Raw genomic sequence first — 20529 nt, forward strand, 5'->3', positions numbered from 1 at the left:
AGCTTCTTGACACTAGTCTGGGCAATGAGTTTTTGGATATGTTCCACAACGCACAGGTAACAAAAGCAAAACTAGACTAATTGGATTGTATCAAACTAAAAATCTTTTGCACAACAAAGGAAATAATCAACAGAGTGAGGAGATAACCTACAGAATGAGAGAAAATATTTGCAAACCATACATCTGATGTTAATACCTAAAATGTATAAGGAACTCAAACAAGTCAATAGCAAGAAAACAACGTCATTAAAAAATGGGAAAGGGCCTGAATTAACATTTCTCAAAAGAAGATATGCAAATGGTCAACAAGTATGTTAAAAAATGCTCAACATCACTAATCATCAGGGAAATGCAAATTAAAACCACAATGAAATACCTCCTCAGTCTTATTAGAATGGCTTGCTATCAAAAGGACAAAAGGTAACAAATGTTGGTGAGGATGTGGAGAAAAGAGAAACTTTGTACACTGTTGGTGGGAACGTAAATTAGTATAGCCGTGATGGAAAATAGTATGGAGGTCCCTCAAAAAATTAAAAATAGGACTGCTATATGGTCCAGCAATCCTACTTCTAGGTATGTATCCAAAGGAAATGAACTCAGTATGTCATAGAGATATCTGTGCCCCATGTTTGTCACAGCATTATTCACAATAGCTAAGATGTGGAATCAGTTTTGATGTCCATCAATGGATGAATGGATAAAGAAAATGTGATATGGTATACAATGGAATGCTATTCAGCCTTAAAAAAAAAAAAAAGGAAATCCTCTCATTTGTAACAACATGGATAAACCTGGAGGGTACTATGTTAAGTGAAATAAGCCAGGCAGTGAAAGACAAATAATGCGTGATCTCACTTATATGAGGAATCTAAAAAGCTGGACTCACAGAAGCAGAGAGTAAAATGATAGTTGCCAGGGACTGGGAGTGGAGGGTGGAAGAAACAGGGAGATGTTGGTCAAAGAGTACAAGTTTTAGTTAGGATGATTAAGTTCTGGGGATTTATTCCATAGCATGGCGACTATAGTTAATAATGTATACTTGAAATTTTTATAAAATGTATACTTGAAAATTGCTAAGAGAGTAGATCCTATGTTCCTACCCCCCAAAAATGATAAGTATATGAGGTGATGGATTTGTTTGATTTAATCATTTCACAATATATACATATATCAAAGCATCATGTTTACATCATGAATATATACAATTTTATTTGTCAATTATACTTTAATAAAACTAAAGAAAAAAATAATAACATGTTTGCATTGGTTCATTAGCTGTGACAAATGTACCATGTGTATGTAAGAGATTAATGATAGGGGAAACCGGGTATGGGTTTATAGGAACTCTCTGTATAATCTTTGCAACTTTCCTGTAAATTGAAAGCCACACTAAAATTAAAAGTTTATTTTTAAAAAGAGACTATGACAAGAGTCTGTAGTTCAAGTTTAATTTTCATTGTCCTGGGAGCCTGAAGTAAATAAAATAGCCTTTGACATTCCGGGCTGATTATGGTGTAAAGTGGGACAATTCTATCTTGCTTTTGTGGTATAAAGCCATGACAGTTTGTTTGCAGAATCAGAGAATGCAGTATTTCTAAATGTCCTCCTGTGGAATTTCCTACTGGCATGACTCTTTTTCCCCTTTGCTTCTGCCCAGTAGCAGTCCCTTGAGTGGCATTTGCTGTCCTAGTTAATCAGAGGGTAGGAGAAATGAAAAACTCTCCTCTTCCCCCTCCCATGAAGTTTCAATGGGCACTGAAAATGTAGGTCAGATTGCATCACTGTAGAAAGGAACGAACAGGAAGGTATTTATGAAGTGCGGCCAACCTCTCTTTAGATTCCGATTCATGATGAACCAGTGTTGAGCTCAGTTGGGTGTGAGATACAGGGAGTCTGGGGGTCATGTTTGTGATGTAGTCCCAGAATATTACATTTCAACCAGTGATAAAAGGATCTCTGTCTAAAACCCTAGTGAAAATAACTTACACTGGCTTTGTTTAATTTGCATCGCTCAGCTTCTGGGATTCTCTTTGTCTCTTATTTATTATTGGCATATTGTAGTAATTTATATTAATTTAGAGAGATGTTTGAATTATAGAAACTAATACCATGTGTACATAAGAAAAATCTATTATTTGGTAATCATATAAGTTTAATAATGTGTTTTCCAAATTACATATAATCATATGCACAATGACATTACGATTAACATACAAAACTCACAAAATATACTTTTTGTTTTGAAGTTATGTTTAAAGTATCTGTTCCTTGGCTCTCTCTGTTTTTTTTTTTTTTTAATGCCAAAATCTTATAGACTTTTTAAGACATAAAAAGTCTTTAAATGTATATTTTTATATTTTGCATGCTGTATGCTACCTGTTCCTTTGTAAGACATCCAGATATTGGCTGCCAAAATATTCTTACTGACATTGTCATGAACAGTAAGCATTCTGACACAAAACCTACTCTCGAACCTCTATTTTTGCTTCCTTCTTGCCTCTATCAAGATAATTGGTAGTTCCTTTATGTACAAAATGGAAAGTCAGATGAAAAAATATGTTTTCATAGGCTTGGGTATTTTTTAATCTTACAAGTTGTGTAAATTATTCTGTGAAATATGTTTATAATTAAACATGCTCTTTGCTATTTTTAAACTTTTTATTTTGAAATAATTATAGATTCACAGGAAGTTGCAAAGATAGTCTAGAGAGGTCCTGGTTACTCTTCACCCAGTTTCTCCCGTTGATGATATCTTACCTAACTATAGTACAATATCAAAACCAAGAAATTAACATTGGCATTAAGTGTGTGTATAGTTCTGTGTCATCTTATCTTCTATATTTTCATGTAACCACTACCACAGTCAAGATACAGAACTATTCCATCACTGCAAAAAGATCTTCCCTGTGCTACCCCTTTTATAGCTCATTCCTGTTACCCTCACAATCCCTAACTCCTGGCAACCACTAATCTGTTCTCCAACTCTATAATTTTGTCATTTGGGGAATGTTACATAAATGTGATCTTTTGAGATTGGCTTTTTTTCACTCAGCATTTAAAAAATTTTATTTCTAAAAGAATATTTATGATAAACGTTTTTTAAGGAATATTTATTTTTAAAAGTTGTTACCCAGAGTTTGATTCACTAATTTTTAAAACCATGTTTTTCTAGCTTGGGTGTTCCATACTCTGTGTTGCTATATTTGAACAGCAGCTAAAGTTGAATATGCAGACGTAATAGCTGATTATAGCATTAATCTTATTGCCTACTGTTAAGGATGATACCATGATGTTAAAGGGAAAATTACCCTGGGAAAAGTCCATTCCATCAACAAAGTTAGTTGATTAATGAGCAGGAATAAAAAGTCCAAATGTATACTTTAATTATATCAAATAAAGTAACCACATTCATATTCCATTTCATTTTGAAATAACTCTTGAAAGGAGAGAGAATTTTTAGAACATATTTAAATGAACAGCAGTTGAAATATTTATATTAATTACCTAATGTAAAGCTCATGTCACAGAATTACCTACCATATGTTGTTAGTATGAAACGTCACTGTATGAAATCCAATGTCTGCGTCATGTTAATAAGATTCATCAAATGTCTTGAGTAGGAAATGGAGTTCTATGGACAAAGGCTGGGAGCAAACAGCCTCAGAAAGAACAGATATTCCTCAGATGCCAATATGTTTTCTAACAAACTATAGAGAATATTCTAGGATCTGTAAGAAGACATGTTAGTGTTTGGCTACAAATAATGATACCATGGCTCTAGAGAATCCCATGTGGCCAAACCTACGGAACTGAGCAAATAGAAAGTGAGTCCCAGGGTACCGCTTTGCAGCTCACTGGCAATGAAGGTAAGGGTGTGAGCACTGGCTCCTCAGCTTCTCCAGAATCATGTTCCTAAAGATTATGTCAGGACAGATTTTTATGAATAGAATAATTTTGTGGCTGGCAATTGATCTTCATTTGGCTCTGGCTACTAACATTTTAGACAGTCTTCCTCCCAGTTAGGAAAATGTTCTTTGTAATTAAAATGATCCTCTACTTACCAGCTTAACATTTTTCTCTTGATCACTTTTGTTTTCCTTAAGCAACATACTATTGTATTTCAAATAGCTATTGGGATGGAGGAGAAGGGAAATTGATCCTTTATTGACTATGGACTATATGCCAGTCACTGTGCTAAGTGTTTATGCACATTAATATATGTAATTAAAATATTGAAAAATTGCATTAGTGGTAGTCATTAAGTGATGTATGAAATAAAGTATGAAATAAACAGCATACTAAGCAACTCTCCATAGAAGATAAGCCAATTTTCTTGGTCAGATTTACTCAAGAGGCCTGTTGCCCAAAACACTATATATATGTGTGTGTGTGTGTGTGTATGTATATATATGTGTGTGTGTATACACATACACACACATATCGAGGGAGAGAGAGAACACATGTGAGAGATAATTTAAAGGATATAGTTATATCTATTAATTTGTATATTCATGAGGCAGGGTGTGAAATGATATAGAATAGAGAGATGTAAGTCCCACTCCCTTTCCTTAGCTTTTTATCCAAATGAGGGAAACAAGTTATGAGTTCAAGAAAAATCAACTAACTACAGAATTGAAAACTGCTTAACCCATAAATGCAGCATGCATATTAAGGCATTACATAATTAATTATGAAATAAATATTTCAGATTATAAATCCACTAAATGTTCACAGGAAGAAAACATCATTGATTTCTGACCCATGATTTTTTATCACCTGGAAAATACAGATAATATCTACTTCATCGTGAGAAGTTTGTAAAATAATGTACATAAAGACTTAGCATATTGCCTGTTACTTAGTATACCTTCTGTAAATTATAGCTATTTCTGTTGATAATGAAAATTAGGATGATAATAAGAATAACAAAAATAATACTGTATTAGGATAGGCCGACTGCCATGACTATCCAAAATCTCAGTAGCTTAACACAATGCATGTTTATTTCTCACTCGAGTCACAGCTCAGTGTGGGTTGACAAGGAAGCTCTTGCTTCTCCAGTCATTCAGGTGTGAAATTTTATTGCTCAGCCTTCCTCTGGGTGCTTGGAGCCATCTCCATCTGACCAGTAGAGGGTATGAAAGACTGAGGATCAAGCAAGGGAGATTTATATGGGCCTAGCCTAGAAGTGGCACCCAACATTTCTGTTCACATTTTGAACTCAGTTGCACAGTTACACCTTACTGCAATGAATATTGGGAAATTTAGTCAAATTGTGTGCTCAGGAAGAAAGAATGTGGATATAGGTGAGCATTGGCAATCTCTATCACAAATAATATTTAGAAAGGCTTAATAGGAGAGGAAGCATTTTCCCTGGATTTTTTTAGAGAGGAGAGTGAAATTTGTTATAGGTTGCCCAACCTGCCTTTAGTAGGTAGTATGTAAAGAGGAAGGGTAGAAGAATTAAAAATCCTACTAGCATTATTAATAAAAATTATACATTTATCCCTCTAGTCACTGCTTTTACTGTAAGCCATTTGGTAGTGACCTTGGGCAAGCCATTTATCGGCTACAGACCTCCATTTCCTCACTTATAAGTAAGTCTTTTTCATAGGACTGGTGAAAAGAGTTTAGTGCAGGGTCTGGTCCAGAGTAAGCACTCAGCAAAACTTGTTATTATTGGTAGTGTTAATAAGTAGGGCCTTAGAGTGAAATTCTTGGTAGCTGTTCATTCGTTTAACATCTTTCCTAAAGAACCATGTTAGACTAGCATCTTGACTGAAGATATTTATATGAATTTTAGAATTCTATAACTTCAGGCCAGTAAAAAGAGATTAATGTTCACCTGGAAGACTGTTGGGGGAGAAACCCTCTCTTTTCCCCAGGCCTCCCTCCCTCTATTCAATTCCACAGACTTCCCCCCCCCACACACACACATACATACATTGATGTGATATATGATAGTGGAGAGAATTGTTTTAAGCTCAGTTCTAATATATGACTGCCCTTATTGGTGCCATCTCACAAGCCTTGGTTCTCTGTTAAAAGAGCACAGTATGAGTTCCTACACTATAGATGTGAGGATGAAGTGAGATGACGCTTGTAAAGGGCTTACTGTGTGTTAATACTGAGCACACAGTAAGTGCTCAGTAGATGTCAGTTACTACTGCTGTTATCATTGTCACATGCTCTTGTAACTTGACCTTCAAATCTACTTACTTGACCAAGGTTTTGCACAGTTACAAATTAGAGAACCACTGGGAAATTTATTATATTTTTCATTCTCTTTTAGGCTAACAGTGGAGTGGTGTACTGTAGTCACAATTGATGGAAAAAATGGCTTAGCCTTCTCTCTCAGCTAAAAGGAGAGGGAGTCTAGTTAACCCCCAGTGAAGCCTGGGAGAGGTGGGGCCTGAGATGGGTGAACTGTTCACCCTGAAATGGCGAATGAGTAAGGGACGGCTATATTGAACTCACTTAAAGAGATGAGAAGGACTGAATGTTGTGTGGGTATGTAGAAGCTATCAGAAAATGGAGGCTTCTTGAAAAGTAAGTTAAGACTCCACGTGAGGAGTTCCATGAAGGGTTGGGAAAGCTCTAGGACTGACTGCAGGAACTGAGATCTACCCTTGAAACCTAGGCCAGAGTTACTGGAGCCGTTCCTTGTAATTGGCCTTGGCTTCCTCTTCACTGGTGTGTTTTCAGACATTGACCTGGTACTCAATGGAGTGACTCTGAGAGCAAGTCACTATAGGTCAGGAGGTGCAGAAACATGGCTGACCTTTGAAGAGGGGGATACCCAGTTGCACTATTGAAAAAACAGGTTATGTGGAGTATAGAGTTTCATTCTAAAATTTGTATTGCCAAGGAGAAAGCATATCAGGGTGAAAGCAAGGTGGAACTGCGTTCAGAAGAGAGGGAGTAAACTAGGTACCACATCAATTTGTATTTCTGTAGAATATTCCTGCAGTTGACATATAACTTTAAAATTTTTTGTAATTGGCCTTTAAAATTTTTGATGGTGGTTTTGCATCTAGGAGAAGAGATTTAGGAAAACATAGGGGACACAAGCATGGCTGCCTACTTGGAGGCAGCCCTGGAAGGAAAATAAGCGATGCAGCCAGCTGGGTACTTTGGAAAGTATTTGCCCGATGACAAGAGGCAGTGCACAACACAGCACCAGCAGCCAGGTATCCCCCTGCAGGAGAGTTGTCCCTGAGGCCAGATTTTTGGGTTTTCCCAGAGAAAACAGGAATTTGGAATTTTATGTGAATCTTAGCAACAAATTCATATTTTTCCCCCAAGATCACCATGGAAAACAAACAAACAAAAAGTGGGCTATTTTAGGCCTGTGGACTTTGTGTTTGCAGTGCCTATCAAAGGATGAGGAGAACAATGCATAACCTGGGAGTTAGGTGGCTCAGCTGAATACACCGCTGATTCTAATGCCAGCCACAGTACTTAGCATGGAGCACATTCTCAACATGTTTTTGTTGAATAAATATACCAAACTAAAAAACTTTTCTTGGTTTTCAGTCTTTTCATATATAGAATGGAGAGATTGGAGTCAGCCTTCAAAGTTTCACGTTTTTTTCCAGCTCTAACTTAGAAGGTAGATCAAAACTCCTTGTGTTATCTTCCCTATAGGGCCCACATCTCCAGACCTTTTCCTTCCCTCTCATGCCCTCCTGAAGCATGTAGAGTTTGAGTCACACACTAAAGCTCAGTGGTTTGCCCAGAAATGAAGAAGGTTTAAGAAATGAAAGTAAGTTTATATGGTTATGCTTCAAAACATGACTGACTTGGCTTAGCTTGTTTTTTTCTTTCCTTTATCATGGTTAGTAGGTTTTTGCTTAATTTCCACAGACTTGATTATATAACAAGAGGTGATCCAGATTATGCCTTAAATTTGCAATATAGGCACTCAGTCTTAAAAGGACACAGAAATGTTACTCCTAGAAAATAGCCATTTTCCCTGTAAAAGTCAATATAACACTGCCCAGGTAGCAGTGTGGGCTTCTCTCTGTTTAAGATGAATGAAGGGATTTTTCTGAAGCTTTGGACATTCTGCAATAGCTTCTTTTATAATAAATTCTGGTGATATCTGCATTTTTGTTTTTTAATGCAAAATTTTTTACTGTCTTGGGCAAGATTATTTTTGTTGCAGTTATCACAAATCAGTTTAAAAAAAAAATTAAGTTCATAAGAAGGGGGATCATTTGTCCTAGAGTCTAAAAGGTTCTTAGAACTCTAGGGAAGCAAGTGCTTTGGGCCTCTGGGGCGCTATAACAGGGACAGGAAAACCCAAGAACTCCCCCACTATTTCTCTCTCTCTCTCTCTCTCTCTCTCTCTCTCTCTGGGGGGGGGTAGGATAATGGGGTTATGTGACCTCTTGGGTCAGATTCACTCTGAGCAGCACATTCATTCTTTCATTCTTTTTGCTGACTGCTTTTTCCTATAGACTGAGAGAGCACTTAGAGGTAGCTTGCAGCCTCAACCAAACTAGACCCTCTTTGTTCCAATACTAGTTGCAAGGAGAACAAATTGAATGTCTTAGTTTGAGTCATGTGTCTATAGTCACATAGTACAAATATGACTTGGCATAGGGTTGAGAATTACATAGTGCTTAGAAAAAAGGGTTACCATGAGCTAGGTAGCTCCTCTAGAAGAAAGATGTCTTCCATAATCTCCTCTATCCCTTAAAAAATTAGTAAATAAATTAAATTTATGCTTCTCAGGACTTTGGAGAACATTCAAATTATGTCTTGTTTCCATTGCCTCTCCTAACTGGCCGTCATTTAATTTTTTTTTTAATTTTATTTATTGATACACAGTAGATGTTAAATGAATAAAAGATAACACGTTTTATGGTTCTAAGAAAAATTTCCCGGTCTATTTAAAACTATTTCTTTTTAACTATTTCTCTTTCTCTTTGCCAAACAAATTTAAGTTGTCTAGGCTGTTTGGTGTACTGAAAAGGGAGCTAAATAGCACCAAAGGCCTGAATTCTAGTTACTGGTGATTTTAATATACCATTGATTTGTGAAGATCAAATGAGAGAATATATACAAGCATATGATAGGTTTTTTTTTTTTCCCTACCAAAGAAAGGTTCCTGACCTCTCTTCTAAGTAGAGAAGTTACTATTTTAAAATGCTTATTTTTAGTAACTGCCACTACCATTTTTCTCTAAGAATCAGATTTCCTGAAAAGCATTTTTAAGGTATGCAGGCTAGGAAATGGTGAATTCTTTTAAAGCCAATACTGTGTCGAGGGGGATTTTGTAGTACCCCAAATCTGATGACTTTCTTGGATCCTTTGGAGAAAAAGTTGGGTTATCCAGATGGAAAATTGAAAAATGGCTTGACCTAGTGAAATAAGATCAAGTACAGAGCCTAATTTCATGTCAGTCTTGTTCCACCTCCACCTCCTATCTATTCTTTTGCCATCAGGAAAGTGAATGGCTACCTTGAATATAATATCTTTATTGACTGTCTCTATGATGGTAATGTGTGGCTTACTTTGAGTGATTTTGCATAGCTGTAAAATATTTAGGATGCAAAGAATTGAATTTTGGCTCAGGACAGACATGTTAAGCAAGATATTGGCTTTTATTGGAAGTAAGGCAGAAAAGAAACACTAAAATGGAAATCAGAGAAATTTTTAAAAAGAAAGGAAACCGGGAAGAAATGAGAAATCTGAAGAGAAACATCTGGTTTATAAAGATTATAGGAATGATTTTAAGCATTACCGAATAGCATTTTGTGGGTGAATAAGACTGACACTGTTTTTAAAAGGGAGAGAGAAAGGATATAACCTAGGAATAACTTAAAAGCCAATAAAGATAATTATGAATAACTGTTCAATATATGGCATAGAATTTTAGCCACTGACTTTCAGGGATGCTTTAGTAGTAGAACCTCAAGCCACAGAAATATTTGGGTTACCATCATAGAGTATATGAATATAAATAAAAGTTGAGCAAAGCTATATTCCCACCACCCAACCTTAGCTTATAGCCAGTGAGGATTATAGGAAGAGAAGTGTATTAGTAGTGAATTTTTCATATGAAATCAGCCTGCTTTGTGTTTTATTCTTTGACAGCATCTGCCCTGTAGCTGTGTCATTGCCCATATTTGCTGCTCTTTCTCTTCTGCTGCTTGTCAAACTTGAAAACCAGCTTAATTTCTAACTCTGGATTGTTAATCTCCAGTCTCTTGATTCCTTAACTCACTCTTCCTCCGCAAATTAATTAAAAAGAAGTCACATTTTACCTGAAATACATAGACATACAACTGTGAATATAATAGTGTGCGTATTTTCCTCATGTTTTTGGGGAAGATGATTTGAGTTTTTGTTTCCTATTTGAAGTATTATGAATTGCTTTTACAAACTGCTGAATGATAAAGACAGAATGAGCTCTCCAAATAATAATGTTATTCAGTGCATGTGTGTTTTTTAATTCTGTGATTCTGACAGGTTTCATAGGAGCAGGCTTTCTGAATAACCATTTTAAAAATTAAGTGAAAACTCATTAGTGGCAAATTACACACAGTGATTTTAATCCCTGGGAGACTGACTCTGTGTACATATTGAATAGTCATTTGTTCTTAGTTTATTGTAAATATAGCCAATTAAGTTCATTGTAAAACAAATAAACAAAAACCTGAATTGCATTTGTTGTAAAATTGGTAAAGTGTCTTGAAATTTAACAATTTGACATTTCAAAGCACATATAATAATTTTGGAACATCTGGCAACTAATGAGGTTTCTGATTAGCTTTATCTACAGTTTCATCTCTTTTCCCTTTTTCTGTTTTTGTAGATCTGAACAGAATTAAGAAGAAAGAACTTCCACAATCATAGCAGATGAAGATCTACTGGTAAATCGATCAGGATTTTTGGCCTGCCCTCCCAAGAAAAGGTAACTGGCTATTCTGATATAGTGTAGTTTAATAAATGCAATGCTTCCTATTATAGAGTTTAAGTTTTACCAAAGGTGTTAGTTTTAAATGTTTAAGGTATCTGAGTAAGATCTCAAATTTTAAATGTAACCCGGAATATGATCTTACTAATATAAAATGACAGTGATTATTATTGGGTGTTTGTTTCTCAACAGGAAAACTGCTAAATAACACCCCCTCCAAATTTGTTAAAATTGCAGGAAGACTTTAGAGATGAACTCCTTCCTCTCTCCCAATCCATACCCTCTTTTTTTTTTTTTTCTGGGAAGTTGTCCAAAGGTGTGCTCTTGTATTTCTTTCCAGCTCCACTTCCCCTAGCTCCTGTTTTCTTCTCTCCTGGCATAATGTAGACCCAGCTGCTCAGGGCAGGGAAGATCCTGAGCAAGATTATACAACAGGCAGGAGTTCTTCAGGCACACTTTCTGGGTCCAGTGCCTTTGCCCAGGCTGCCAGACAGCTCTATGCTAATGAGCAATCACAGATTGTTACAAAAATAGCAGCCACCATTAATGGGGTTTCTCACTACATGTCTCCCATCATGCATTTACTGTTTGGGGAGGAGAGTGGCTAAGTTTCACACAATATGAAAAAGAGGAAATTGCTGGAGAGGAATTTTGATTAAAACAAATGAACAAAAAAATCCTTTTATCTACTTCTGAAAGGAATGAGGTAGCACACAAGTTAAGATGCAGTTTAAGATGAGTCATTGAAGGATAAAACTGAACAGAATCTGAACAGGAAAGACCAAAGAAGTTTTAGCCTCTGGAATCGAACCTTACATTAGGCAACAATAAACCTTACATTAGGCAACAAATGTGATGCCACAGTCAGGTTTCAGGCAACTGTAGCAAAAATAGTAACCTTTCAGACAACATATATGTTCATCTGCAAAGATAACATTTTTACCATTACTAAACTGAAGCTGGAGCTTCAAAAAGGATGTGTCAATTCTGTTTAGGTGTTTAACAGAATAAGGGTCTGGACAGCTATGAAATATCCATCTTCAAAATAGGTCCTTAAAATTTTCTGGCCTACAGCTGAAGGACCAGCAATGCAGAGAAACTCTTTGGTGATTATCAAAGTCATCACAGTGGATGATGTTCATTGTGCCATGTCTGTAAGGTGCCAGAGAAGAGAGAATCAAGGTTTTCCTGTATGGTGGCCAGCCATTGTCAGTGGAGGGATTTGGCAAGAAGGAAACATAGAATGCCAAAGGAGCTCTTTAGTCCATAACTATTTGTTGAGTTTCTACCGTGTGCATTGGGATTGTCTCTGGGAGGGAAAAGAGAATAGGAAGTGATATCCGTGGACTACAATTATAACTTATGTTATTGAAGCCGCAAGGAAGTCAGTTACTTGTCCCACAAAGATCTAATTATTGAGAAAAGGAGGATTGCCAAGGAAGAAAGGAATTTTTTTAATAATGAAAGACATCTTGGGCTGGGCCACTCACGCCGGTAATCCTAGCACTCTGGGAGGTCAAGGCGGGAGGACTGCTTGAGGTTGGGATTTGCAGACCAGCCTGAGCAAGAGCGAGAAACTACTAGAAATAGGAAAAACTTAGCCGGGCAGGGTGGTTCACACCTATAGTCCCTGTTATTTGGGAGGCTAAGGCAGCAGGAGGATCGCTTGAGCCAGAGTTTGAGCTAGCTGTGAGCTAGGCTGACACGATGGCACTCTACCCTGGGGGACAAAGTGAGACTCTGTCTCAAAAAAAAAAAAGAGAGACATCTTGTCAAGGAGAATGGGGGAAGCTGCCTCAAAGGCTTTTAAAGGAGGGGCCCCCTGCCTTGGGCAGGTCATAGTATAACTAATAAGGGGCTATAGGCATTGGCAGGGGCAGGTTTTGGGGGCTGGTGAGTCTTGGAGTCAGGAAGTCTGCCTAGGGGACTTCAGAATCTCAATTTTGTCTTTCAGAAAATCTACCATTTCTGGGAAACAACTCAAAATGTCAAATAGTTAAGGGAGAGAATTATAAAAAACATAGGAGGTCATTGAAATTTGTTCTTATAGCCAGTTACACTTATGCTTTTTTGATTATTATACCAATGAAAAGATTAATATGATACCAGGAAATAAATGACAAGAGAGAAAGGAGAGGAGTCACGAACTCAAAAGTCTACAGAGACTAGAGAGACCAGATAGGTAGGGGAACAAACTGGAACTGTGAGAAACTGTCAAGTTCATGACCAGTCTAAAGTGGAAGCCCCTTGTCAGCACCAACAGATTGTAGGCCCAATATCTATTCTTTCAACAAATATTTATTGAGTACTAACCTACGTTTTATGTTCTCTTCTGGGCACTGGGAATAAATGAGTAAATCAAAGGGACAAATGCCCTGTCATTGAGTTGGCATTTACCTTTTTTATATTTGACAAAAATATATATTTATCAGGTATAACCTATTCTTTTGAAATATGTATATACTGTAGAATGGCTAAATCAAGCTAATTAACATATCCATTCCTCTACATACTTATCATTTTTTGGTTGTGAGAACACTTAAAATCTACTCTTAGCAATTTTCAAGAATATGATACATTGTTATTAACTGTAGTCACCACATCGTACAATAGATCTCTGGAACTTATTCTTTCTGTCTAGCTGAAATTTTGTGTCCTTTGACCAACATCTCCCCACCCCAACCTTAACCCCCGGTAAACACCATTCCACTCTCTATGAGTTCAACTTTTTTAGATTCCACATATAAGTGAGATTGTGTAGTATTTGTCTTTCTGTGCATGGTTTATTTCACTTAATATAATATCCTCCAGGTTCATCCATGTTGTGGAAAATGACAAGATTTCCTTCTTTTTTAAGGCTGAATAGCATTCCATTGTATACATATACCACATTTTCTTTATCCATTCATCCGTTGGTGGATGCCAAAATTAATTCCACATCTTGGCTATTGTGAGTAACACGATGATGAACATGGAGTGTAGATATCTCCGCTTTATACTGATTTCATTTCCTTTGGATGCATATCTAGAAGTAGGATTGCTGGGTCATATGGTAGTTCTATTTTTAATTTTTTGAGGAACCTCCGTGCTATTTTCCATAATGGCTGTACTGCATTTACCTTTTAATAGAGGGAAAGAGTTAAGAGACAGCAAACATAAGTAAATATTACATGATAATAATTCATTAGAAAAAACAGGTCAGGGTAAGGAGAATGTTCTTGCTAGAGTGAACAGCCAGTGCAAAGACTTAAAGCAGGAGCCTACCTGGGCTGTGCAAGCAACAGAAAGGAGGAAACTGGATCTGAGTGAATGACTGGAAGAAAATTGTAGGAAATGAAGTCAGACAGGTGACAAGGCCAGGGTATATGGCCTCATAAACCACCGAATGGGCCTTGGCTTTTTTTCTGAGAGAAGTGGGACACCATTGGAAAGTTCTGAGTGACTTGATCTGACTTCTGTTTTACTAAAACCACTATGGCAGCTATATTGAAATAGGCTGCAGGGGGTAAAGGTAAAAGCAGTGAGACCAGTTAAACTGTGGCTATTGACAATACTCCAAGCAAGAGACTATGATATTGCCAGACCTTAAAAATTTTTAAAGGAACTGAAATCTGGACTTTGATGAATTTTTTCTTAAATTTCAACATGTTAACTAATTTAAGAAAAGAACAGTTTGAGTCAACCTGAATAGGGCTGTAGGATTCTGCAGTGTGTTGACAGTTTGGTACCTTAGCTATGGAAGTGGTGAAGGAATTCAGAGGAACATGTGAACTTTGGGCTAAGCTATGTTGGGGAGGATAACAGTTGATTTGGAACTCACATGAAAGCTTGACTTTGTTTAGCATATGAGGCTGAAGGAAGGTAAAAGATAATGGCATACAACTCTTTGCTATATCCAAAAAAGTGAAAACAACCCAAATGTCCATCAACTGATGAATGGGTAAATAAATTGTGGTTTATCACACAGTGGAATATTATTTAACCATAAAAAGGAATGAAGTACTGATACATGCTCCACCATAGATAAACCTTGAAAACATTTTTGCTTAAACGGAAGAAGCCAAGCATAAAAGCTACGTATTATTTGGTTCCCTTTATATGAAATATCCAGGATAGACAATCCATAGAGACAGAAAGCAGATGTGGTTTCCAGGGGCTGGAGAGGGTAGGGAGAGAGTGACTGCTTAATGGATATGCGGTTTCCTTTTGGGGCGAGGAAGATGTTCTGGAACTAGATAGCCATGTTAGTTGTACTACATTGTGAATGTACTAAATGTTATTAACTTGTACACTTTAAAATGGTTGAAATGGTGAATTTTATATTATGTGAATTTTTCTTTTTTTAATAAAAGGTAATGGCATTTACCAAAACTTTCAGGGATGTATATTTCTTGGACACAAATAGCTGGTTTAGCTAGAGTGGAGTGTTTGTAAGGGGGAGTGATTGGTGATAAGGGTATAAAAAGATCGGGCCAGGTAGTGAAAGATGTTGACTGGCTAAGGAGTCAACATCTTAAGGAGCTATAAAATACAGCAGCATATACTCCATGAAGAAGAAGGAAATTGAAGAGAGGTTGGTGCTTTGAGAATCCCAGCTAAAGAAAACGGGTTTCAAACAAAGGAAATGACCTCTGGTTTTACATTTCTGTGTTATTGCTACTCACTTGACAGAGATCTGTGACAAGCTCACAAAAATTTATCTTAATATTAATTTAGAGTTTCTTCTTCTTTAAAAAAAATCCTTGGTATAAAGGGATAATTATCCTTTTTTAAAAAATACTCATTCTGATTATAAAAGTATGTTGTTTAAAAATCTAAACATTATATAATTTGTATGTTAACAAAAAGCCTCTTCAAGTTTAAAGAATTAAAGCCCCTTGAATTCTTTTACCCCTTGCTTCTCATAAGATATAGTATTATCCAGATTTTATGTGCCTAGATTTGGCATCATCATTATTGCTTTTTCACCAAAAATGGGCACCTATTATACATAACACTTTTTGCATAATGCTTTAAAAAACTTTTCTTGGCTGTCTTTCTGCTTCTTTCTTTTGGACCGTTACATTATATGCTATACTTTCTTTTGTAAAAACAAAAAAAAGCTGAAAAGTAAATGCCACATACCTCTATTAGAAAGAGGATGAGGTATTGTATAATATAAAATTAGCTAACACTTACTGAACACTTACTATGTGCCAGGCACTGTTCTAAGCATATTAATTGTTGAATCATAACAACCTGATATGGCAGATACCATCATGATCTTCCTTTTAGAGAGAAGCTAACTGAGGCAAAGACAAAAATGTCCTGCCAAGGCCCGGAATTAGGTGGTGACAGAGATGGTTTCAGGACCAGCTTTAGCTCTAACTCATCAATCCCACGAGGGACGCTGTGGCTGATGGTGTCCAATCTTAGGGCTTTTTCAAGAGAAGGCAATTGGGAATTCTTTTTTTAGAACATTCGAAGTTTTACTGTTGGCTTTAAAACACTGTGGTTTTATTGAGATATCATTCAGATACCACAGAATTACTCATTTAAAGTATATAAGTTAATGATTTTTGGTATATTAACAATGCTATGTAACCATCACCTCTATTGAGGTCCAAAACATTTTCAGCACTCTTAAAGGAGACCCCATTCCCATTAAGCAGTCACTCCCTCATTCTCCCCTCTCCTCCCCCAGCCCTTAGAAACCCCTATTCTGCTTTCTGTCTCCGTGGATTTGTCCATTCAAGATAATTAACATAAATGAAATACAATATGTGACGTATTTAGTCTTTCATTTAGCATAATATCTTCAGGTTCATTCATGTTAGAACATGTATCAGTGCTTTGTTCTTTTTATGGTTGAATAATATTATTTGTATGGATATACCACAATTTGTTTATGCATTCATCTGTTGATGGACACATGGGTCATTTCCACCTTTCGGCTATTGTGTATAATGCTGCTAATGAGTATTTGTGTACAAGTGTCTGTTTGACTCTCTGCTTTCAGTTCTTTTGAGTATATACCTAAAAGTGGAATTATTGGGGCATATAGTAACTTTGTGTTTAACCTTTTGAGTAACTGCCAATTTGTTTTCCACAGTGGTTGCACCATTTTATATTCCCACTATCAGCGTATGAGGATTTCAATTTTTTCACATCTTTGCTAGCACTTGCCATTTTATATTCTTTTGTTGTTGTTTAATATAGCCATCCTAGTGGGTGTAAAGTGGTAGCTCTTATGTTTTTAATTTACATTTCTCTAATGACTAATGATGTTGAGCATCTTTTCATTTGCTTATTGGTCATTTGTATTAATCTTCTTTGGAGAAATGTCTGTTGAGATCCCTTACCAATTTTAAAAATTGGGTTGTCTTTTTTTTTTTAAATTTATTGAGTTGGAAGAGTTCTTTCTATATTCTATGTATGAGTCCCTTATCAGATATATGATTTGCAAAAATTTTCTTCATTTTTTCCATTCTGTGTGTGGTCTTTTCACTTTCTTCTTCTTTTTCTTCTCTTTTTCTTTGGTGGAGATAGGGTCTCACTATATTGCCCAGGCTGGTTTCAAACTCCTGGGCTCAAGTGATCCTCCTACCTCGGCCTCCCCAAGTACTGGGATTACAGGTGTGAGCCACCAGTCCTGGCCTTTTCACTTTCTTGATGGTATTCTTTGAAGCACAGAGGTTTAATTTTGATGAAGTCCAATTTATCTATTTGGCTGTTTTTTAAGAAGTACCTGGTAAGTCAGATTCCAGTGTACCAATCACCCACTTATGATTGTTGCTCTGCTGCCACTGTCCCAGGGACCTTTTGGAAAAATATTTATGGCTTTCAAAAATACCTGTTTTCTGAAATGGAGAGAGGTGTCAAGCTCTGGAAAGCAGGAGAGGCAGATTTCTCACCAGGAGCAATTTTGTTTTGGTGGGAGAGAAGTGGAAAGTGGAGAGAGAATCAAGATCTCCAGGTCCTGAAGATTTTATGTTGGTCAAAGAGAAAGTATGGGTTAAAATAAAAGGTCAGAAATTTTGCCTTGAGTCATAGATGATGCCATGTAAAATCAGAATGGCTGTGAGAGTATAGTTAGTAATTGTGTGTTTTGGGGAAGAAAGGTACATATAGAAAGTCATTTGGGTTAAGGTCTCACATTTTATATGAGAAATTCTTTACGTGTACATGTACTTAGGGAGAGGGAAGGACAGGGAACTGTATTCATTCATAAGCATTCAGACACATGTAAGTGAAAAAAAAAATAGTTAAATCTGCAGCCTTTTTACCTCTATCAAGAAAAAGATTTTACTTTGGAGGTAGAAAGGGAATGCAAGTTTTTGTGGAATGGTCTGTCCTTTGAGAAGCAGTACAAACTCAGATAGGCTACTGGATCAGGATGCAAAGAAAGAATGTGGAAAAATCAGGGGTGCTGTTTGCTGAATCTCTGGCTTTGCTTAGAGCTGGAATTTTGCTGAGGAAAAGAGGAAGAAACATCTGTGTTGTTCCTTCCCTTTTACACTAATACACCTGCACTATTAGTGCCTAGAATTTAGCCTGAAGGCATTTTGCTGATAAGCTTGGGGACCTGTCCACAACACATCTTATGGTTTGTCGGGAAGTGGGTTCCAGGTTCCAAATGGCAGCCTTATGTTAAGAATGCTAATGTTGATCCCTGGGAGACTTAATGTGTATCTCATTTGATTTCAGAGCATATACTTTTAACTCCCAATCCATGAAGTTCTATGATTTAGAGATGGGGATGAGTTCCCATGTGGGAGGGATGAGGAAAGATTTTGTTAAAGAAGTGGAATTGGAGGAAGGACTTGATTGAACAATAGGATTTCAGCCAAGGGAGGGAAACTATTATAGATGGAGTGACCTGTATGAGCAAAGAGCTGGGAGCTAAAGGCAGGGGAGCATGTCTGAAGCTCTGATTGGTCATTTCATCTGGACCAGGAGGGAACTGAACACTGTAGAAGTAATGAAGCTGAGGTGGAAGCAGACTGTAAAGGAATGCTAGAACAGTTTTTATTTATTTCAGCAGTCATTGGGGAACCCCTAAAGTGTTAGAGCAAGGACTGACATAACTAAAGCTATACTTCAACAAGACTGATCTGATAGTATAGTGTGGATAGATTAAAATTGGTACTTACTGTGTGACAAACATGATGCTGATAATAATAGCTGACACTTACAGTGTGCTTTTGCACTATTAATTTCTTAATGTTTCTCATAGATATTCTTGTTTTATTCATTTTATAGATGAAGAAACAGACACAGAGAGGTTAAGTGACTTCCCCAGAGTCATACAGCTAGTAAGTGGTAGAAGTGGGATTCAGCCTGGGCAGATTAGCTCTGGAACCCCTGCTCTTAACTTCTGGGCCCATAGATGGTGATAATAACTGCTGTCAACATAGATGGTGATAGTCACTTCAGTAAAAGCTTTGTCAGTACAAAGGTGACATAGGAAATTATTTTTAACAGTGTGTTTAAGCTTTGCATTTTATTATATGTGAGGCAGTGTACTAGAACTCTAACTATACAGTCACCCTCCTTTTATAGCTGAATGTTGGTCCATCTTTTCCATTCCTTTTCTATAACTTAAACCCTTCTATTTTTTTTAAAACTACTTAACCTAAAAACTGTAAATCAAGATTTCAAATCAAGTTTGTCATAAAACTACAAGTCAATATTAAATCCCTAGAAACATTTGGGCATCATCAATTTATCACCTTTTATATGTGTATTTTTACATTTTTTTCTCTTTTCAAGTAATTTACTATTACTGGCAAATATTGCTTTAAGAGAATTCATACATAGATGCACACATAAAATTAAGAAAACAAACAAAAATTCAAGGCTGTTTAGCAAACAGCCTCATAGAATGAGTGAGTATGTGTACAGGGTAAGTTTTTTTTTTTTTTTCTCCCCCTCCTCCCCCACTCCCCCACTCACCGCGCTGACTGCCTAGGGTAAGTTTTTAAAAAGAGAATTATCGCTAGTCACCTTTAAGTCCCCACTGTTTCAACTATCCTTATTATTCCTAATTTTGCACTTGATTGTCAGCAGTTCCAGCCACTGAGCTGATGGATTCAATTTACTCCTTCCACTATTCTCCCTCTACTGGAATACTGATGTATTCATGACAGGCTGTGAAGTATTTCACTAGAGGGAGCACAGTTAGGGAAAGGATACCTCTTATGCAGAATAGAGCCCTGACTCTCTGGAGAAGAAAGAAGGAAAAGAAGAGGTGTGGTCAGAGGAGTGAGAAAGAAAGATATGAACAAAGGCTCAGCCAATTTTAGAAGGATATAAAGAAACCAAAGCCAACACATTCCTAATTAAGTGGATCAGAGTTTCTTGTTACTCAAATGACTTCAGTCATTTGGGGTTGATAATGGAAAATCTCTGTTACCAACCTTATAATTTGCACAGATAAGTATACTATAGTTACTGGTTTTTAGGTTTATTAAAACGTTGTATTGGGACTGGTGGTTTTTTCCAAATAAAAAGGCTTGTGTGGGATCTTTCATCTTAGAAAAGTTTGGGGTAGTTTCAATCCTTTTTACATTAAACTAGATTTAAAGACTGAAAAGGTCAGCATTTTTTTTTTTTTTTTTTTT

General features: G+C 36.6%; 1 protein-coding gene across 3 annotated transcripts in view; it reads left to right on the forward strand.

Moving 5' to 3' along the window:
- ATXN7 (ataxin 7) overlaps nucleotides 1-20529 on the forward strand; it is a 131326-nt gene that overhangs the window by 20304 nt on the left and 90493 nt on the right. For 2 of the 3 annotated variants that reach the window (XM_069476013.1, XM_069476015.1), the window contains one exon: nucleotides 10826-10924. The gene's annotated coding sequence lies outside the window, so the exon portion shown is untranslated. Of the gene's footprint in view, nucleotides 1-7183; nucleotides 7191-10825; nucleotides 10925-20529 lie in introns of all 3 variants that reach the window. The other variant, XM_069476014.1, reaches the window with a different exon arrangement.

The sequence above is a fragment of the Eulemur rufifrons genome, chromosome 7 (genome assembly GCF_041146395.1).
Source record: "Eulemur rufifrons isolate Redbay chromosome 7, OSU_ERuf_1, whole genome shotgun sequence".
Classification (NCBI taxonomy): Eukaryota; Metazoa; Chordata; class Mammalia; order Primates; family Lemuridae; genus Eulemur; species Eulemur rufifrons.